The sequence below is a fragment of the Lolium perenne genome, chromosome 3, assembly GCF_019359855.2.
Source record: "Lolium perenne isolate Kyuss_39 chromosome 3, Kyuss_2.0, whole genome shotgun sequence".
Lineage (NCBI taxonomy): Eukaryota > Viridiplantae > Streptophyta > Magnoliopsida > Poales > Poaceae > Lolium > Lolium perenne.
This window is the reverse complement of record NC_067246.2, coordinates 242604141-242610305: the sequence shown is the minus strand read 5'-3', so window position 1 is coordinate 242610305 and position 6165 is coordinate 242604141. Positions and strand designations below refer to the sequence as shown.

The following is a 6165-nucleotide window of genomic DNA, read 5'->3' as shown; positions in this document are numbered from 1 at the left end:
TGATGACAACATGGGTGTGCCATCTTGATTTTTCTCTTTGTGGTACAAGATAGCTCAATCATCCTTAATTCACAACTTGGTGATCTCAATGCATGGATCTCATCTGTGCATCTCCCTCTTCAATTTCCACATCCTGCATGTCTCATTCTACCCTTGCATCACATATATTCAACTTGATCTTATACCCTATCCAATGATTCAACTCTAGATCACTTCCTTCACTTTTACCTCTTGTTTTTATTCAAGTTTAATCTTCTCAAAACCAAGAGTGGGAATGATGGATACATTTTGTAGCCACCATATACCCTTGAGAACACTCCTCCCTAAATTAGTTTCCCTCCTCAAAAATCCTACAGTTTTCCTTCTCTAGTTTTGATCACAAAACTACTTCTAGTTTTATTAAAACTTTCCAAGATTTCTCTTCAAAGAAAACAAGGAACTGAAATGGGTTTTGTTTTTCATCCCATTTCTACCAAGTAGTGATTTATAAAACATTATTTCTATTTTGCTTTGTTTTAACAAAAAGCTTGTTTATGGTACCTATACCATTTCTTGTTTCCCTCTTGATTATTTTACATTTGCGAAAAACTCTACCTAACTTGAGAAAGCAAGTAGAATATTTTGAACTCCTATGTTCCAACTAGTTTTCTCTCAACCTTTTCAAATTCCATTTCCACTTGGGTTCTTTCCCAATTGTCTCTAGACAATTGAGGTGTGTCCCATACCTTTCAATTAAACTCTTTTTCAAATGGCAACTCTTGCACATCTTATGCACATCTCTGATCCACCACATTGTATCCCCTCCATCCTCCAATTTTTGATCAAATGGATGATCATTTGATATTTTCAAATCACTCCCAATTTACCTCTTATTTGAAGAACAAGTTATATCTCATCATACCCATCTCAATCCTCTATTCTTTTCCATCATCACCCTGACCTCATGAATTGGTGATTTCTGCCACAATATTCATCCTTGTGAGTACATCGTTACTTCACTCACCATGTCTCTTAGTCTTGCTCTATAATTTTCTAAACCACCATCACCATCCCATTTACCTTGACATGCACATGCATTGTTGCATGTGGTCCATCCCAATCCTTCCAAAATTGAATTCTTATAAAAGCTACGAATCATCAAATATACCTTGGGAACTATCTTCATCATAAGTTGGTCTCAGCCAAAGTGGTGGAGATTATTCTCATGGCACATGTCACCTTCATACTCCTTTTTATCTATATGTATCTACTCCTATTTTTATCATCATCAAAGTCACTCTTTGACATTTTCTCCTCAATATCATGCACATATCTATTCACATGGATGTTGTGCCTCTCCCTCACATTGTTCACTTGTATTTGGCAAGAATGGAGCCGGCCAATTATGTTGGCATGGCAATTTCGGCCAGCCACTTTCCTCCTCACTTTCTTCTCTTGCAAGACTTGCCTCTCAACTACCCCAACAATTAAATGGGCAGCCACCCATCCTAGCCAATCAAAAAGGAGGCAGCCAACCCCCTCTCCCTCTATAAAAGGCCCTTGGCCGGCCACCTCCACTCCTCTTGCTCTCATTTTTCTTCTCTCCACTCACTCCTCCACCTTATCTACTCCCTCACACTCTTCTCCTACTCTCCCCCACGAAAATGCTGCTGCCCCTTGCTCCCATGGCCGGCCATGGCCATGGAAGGCACTCCAAGATGAAGCTCCCCCCTCCCTCAAGCTCCCCCTCACCATGAGAGCCTCCCTCTCCTTCTTCTCCCCAACCCTAGATGGTTTTCTCTCCTCTTCCTCTTCCTCCATTGCTAAGATTGGATCTTGATGCAGGTGCATGTTGGTCCAAGCATGGAGAAGCTTGAGCTATCCTCAGATCTGAAGTTTTTGAGCAAAGTTCGTCCAAATCCTTGCAGTAATTTCTGCTATCTTGCTGTTTCAGATTCTGGTACGAACTTGTAAAATCCACCAAATCTCGTGCGCAGATCCAAATCGAGTGATTCAAAGTTCCGCAGATAGATACGAAAAATATCTACAACTTGGCGTTGGTCTCATCCTCAAATTCGTTACGGATTGTCCGTGGTAAATAAAGTTCTGTAAACATGCAGATTCACTGTTTGTTAGATTTGTTCCGTTTTACGAAACCTTTTTGAGCAAACTCAACTGTAGGTGAAAGCCCTCTTCAATACCTTCATTTTGGTGGTGGTTTCACTTCGATTGACCTCCTGAAACTGAAATGGTTCACAGGTCAAGATCTGGTCAGATCTGACTTTGTCGAATTAAACCAGGAGCTTGGGAACGAATCTTTGAGTGAAACAAATTCTCTATTCAATACCTTTCAGATGCAGCTGACCTCATATTTTTGTGATTGATGTACGATTTGTGGTGAATTAAACTTGTTCTGTGTGTTCTGCAGACATGGCTGTTAGCTTTTAAATCACCAAAAATCCATATTTGAACCAAATTGAGTGATTCTAGTTCTGTAGGACTACTGAATGTTTTCTTAATCTTCTCAAACAAGTTTCAAACCCTTACCTATTCTGTAACTCCAGAGGTAAAGCAAATGGTATAGACATGCAGTAATCTTGTCAATCCATTTGTGAGAGTTTCAGAAACAATTTGAACCCAAATCCAATTGTGTGTGCACCTCTGTTTAGATATCTTTCAAATGCCAGTGGTCTCATATTTTTAGGATTTTTCTACGATTTATGGCTTACAGATCTTGTTTTCTGTACAGTCAGATTCAAAGAAATTCCTAAACTTGTAGGTTTAATATTTTTGGGTGATTCCAACTGGGTTAGTCTTGTATTAGTACTGGCCATCTAGGAAAAATATTATTAGTCTCTGTTCATGCATATTCGTTACTGTTAGTAAGGTATATGTGTGACATGCATTGTTGGACCAAAACTTGTTGGTCTATTTAAAACCCTTGACCAACTCTCTTTATTAGGAATGGACAACCTTTGTTTTATGCTTGCAAAACAAAACCTCTGCAACTTAACATTAGCCCTATTGTTTTGCTTAAGTTTTCAAATGATGTGGAATATGGTTTGCTTCCTATTTTGGATGTTGTGTTGTGTGAGCCAACTAAGTTAGGAAAACTGTTTTCTACTTTTCCCAAAATGTTTGAAAATGTACTGTGAATGTGTTTGATGCCAAACTAATGCTCTTGTCCTCTTTATGATGTTATCTACCAGGGGATGTTTGGTTTATACCATGGTGATAACCGAGAGAGGCAATTGCTAAGTTGTGATGCACTCATACCTCTACTAGGTAAATAAATGGGGTTTTCTAAATTAAAACTCTTGAAGTTGTTTGTGGTATCTATAAGTCCTTAGTGTGTTATACCTTGGCTGCATGGTTAGTTGTTGATTGTTGAATGTTGTCTTGTTGATGCAATGTGATTGATTGTGTTCCTTTTATATTTTCCGGCGCTAGATGCGAACAATTCCGGAGAAGAAGAAGAAGTGGAATTGGACAAGGATTTTATTTATATTGTTGGGATTCTTATATTGATAGAGTTGAAGAAGTACAGGGACAAATAAGCCAAGGCAAGCCATTTACTTTGACTCTTTGTTATCCATGTTCTTGGTTGAGATCTTTCTATCCTTGGTCTCTTGATTTCTTGCGTCTCCTTGGGTTTGCTTAACTTGATTCTTTTACATACTTGCCACCAAGTGTGTAATGTCCCCTCTCGATATATTGCGTACTTGCTCTAAGTATGTGAATCACATTTCACCACCTTTTGACACCCTAATTCTAGTAAACACTTGGGATAATATCATTAAAATTGCTCTACTTTTTGATCATCTCCATTCATGCTCAATTGGAGTATGGATGACCTTGACACCCCTTCATGTTATGATGGCAATCATTATGCTATTATACATCTTAGTTCACACATAAACTTTAGGTTGGGAAAACCCTCAAGGTTTTACCTTGTTGTAAAAGTTTTTGTTAAAACCTTGGGTATAATGTTATGCCCAAGTGAGAATTTGAGAAAGGAAAGGATTTGGTAAAAATGATGGGAATGAGAAAGTGTTGGGATATTACGAAAACTTTGGCGCCTAAGTACTCACCCATGACAACAAACTAGCGCAACCACATTACTCCAACATGGGCACGGGGCTTAGCTCGACGTTCGTTCTCTTTAGCATGAGGCACCGCATAACTATACAAGGGTACGGATACCCCCGAGTCCGGGTTGTCGAGGTTGGGACAATAGTATAACGGGAGGCCTTCGGGGCTGACCCGTCCGGAAGACACTATGGGTCTCCTGGCTTGGCGGTGGAGCCACGCTCAAAAGGAGGTGAGCTGCCACGGTGCCGGGGAGGTACATACTCCATAGGGTAGGACCTCTTGCTAATTAGAATGGGCGAAAGGCTTCGACTGGTTATCCGATACCCACATACTTTCGTATGATGGCCCGGGGATGATCCCGGCGGATTTATCAGATCTTGTGGGGAAAGTGTGCAAACTCTGCAGAGTTAAATCTATTCGAATAGCCGTGTCCGCGGTCATGGACGGTTGGATTGGCTGTTGCTTAGCCTGATGTGTTTTGTTTATGAAAATGTTTGACAAAGGAAAGAAACGGGATTTGTGATTGGAGTACTTGGAGTACTGGAAAAATGGTTGATGACCACAATGAGGTGGTCGGAGAGGAATTGATAAAAATTTGGGTCTACCCTTCCTAAGTGTTTATGTCGTGAAAGATCTTCCTAAATTAAGTCTAGTAGTGAGGTCTTAGATATATTCTCTCATCTCCTTCACCCATGAAGTTGAGATGCTAACTCCACTAAAACACTTCTTCTCTTCTACATAACATATTCTTGTTATATAAGTGGTCATTCCCTCTTGATCTCCTAGTTAGTCCTCGGTACCTTGTTCTCCTCGATATGTTACTTTGTAAATGGTTTGCGAGTACAATTCCAAATGTACTCACGGCTTTGTCCCTGGCTATTTACTTGGCCAGACTTGAAGGAGTTCGACAGATGAAGAAGGAGTTGGCGATGTCTATGCGAGCTAGGAACGTCTTCCCAGTCAGTTGCCTGTAGGGTTATGGCAGATGACTTGGGTACTGCGCTGCTGAAGTGATGATGCTACTCTGATGTTTAGTTAGGCCCTTCGAGGCTATTATGTAATTATCGGTCATGTGACCATGTTGTAATTTTCTTATTCCGCTTTGTAATTGGATGGTGTAATTTGATATCAGTTCGGTTATGTGTTCACGGCGCACTGATCATGGGATCGTGAACTGTATACATAACAGGGAATTTCGGACAGCTAGTCCAGGGTCCCCACAATGCTGATACGTCTCCGACGTATCGATAATTTCTTATGTTCCATGCCACATTATTGATGATATCTACATGTTTTATGCATACTTTATGTCATTATTATGCGTTTTCCGGAACTAACCTATTGACTAGATGCCGAAGGGCCAGTTGTTGTTTTCTGCTGTTTTTGGTTTCAGAAATCCTAGTAAGGAAATATTCTCGGAATCGGACGAAATCAACGCCCAGGGTCCTATTTTTCCACGAAGCTTCCAGAAGTCCGAAGGGGAAACAAAGTGGGGCCACGAGGTGGGGACACAGTAGGGCGGCGCGGCCCAAGCCCTGGCCCCGCCGGCCTAGTGTGTGGCCCCAACAGGACTCCACCGACCTTGCCCTTCCGCCTACTTAAAGTCTCCGTTGCGAAAACCCTACTACGTTCGACGAAACCAGAGAAAACCTTCCAGATCCGCCGCCATCGCGAAGCCAAGATCTGGGGGACAGGAGTCTCTGTTCCGGCACGCCGCCGGGACGGGGAAGTGCCCCCGGAAGGCTTCTCCATCAACACCACCGCCATCTTCATCAACGCTGCTGTCTCCCATGAGGAGGGAGTAGTTCTCCATCGAGGCACGGGGCTGTACCGGTAGCTATGTGGTTAATCTCTCTCCTATGTACTTCAATACAATAATCTCATGAGCTGCCTTACATGATTGAGATTCATATGATGATGCTTGTAATCTAGATGTCATTATGCTAGTCAAGTGGATTTTACTTATGTGATCTCCGGAGACTCCTTGTCCCACGTGTGTAAAGGTGACAGTGTGTGCACCGTGTGGGTCTCTTAGGCTATATTTCACAGAATACTTATTCACTGTTATGAATGGCATAGTGAAGTGCTTATTTA

General features: G+C 41.5%; 2 long non-coding RNA genes across 2 annotated transcripts; both read left to right on the top strand.

Annotated features, from left to right (window-relative positions):
- Positions 1–1575: 1575 nt before the first annotated feature.
- Positions 1576–2307, top strand: LOC127343801 (uncharacterized). The gene is made up of 3 exons (XR_007877505.2): positions 1576–1887; positions 1977–2073; positions 2161–2307. It is a non-coding gene; the product is annotated as an uncharacterized lncRNA (long non-coding RNA).
- Positions 2308–2781: 474 nt separating this feature from the next.
- LOC139838557 (uncharacterized) lies at positions 2782–5273 on the top strand. Its single transcript, XR_011755863.1, has 3 exons — positions 2782–3264; positions 3430–3542; positions 4964–5273. It is a non-coding gene; the product is annotated as an uncharacterized lncRNA (long non-coding RNA).
- Positions 5274–6165: the final 892 nt, after the last annotated feature.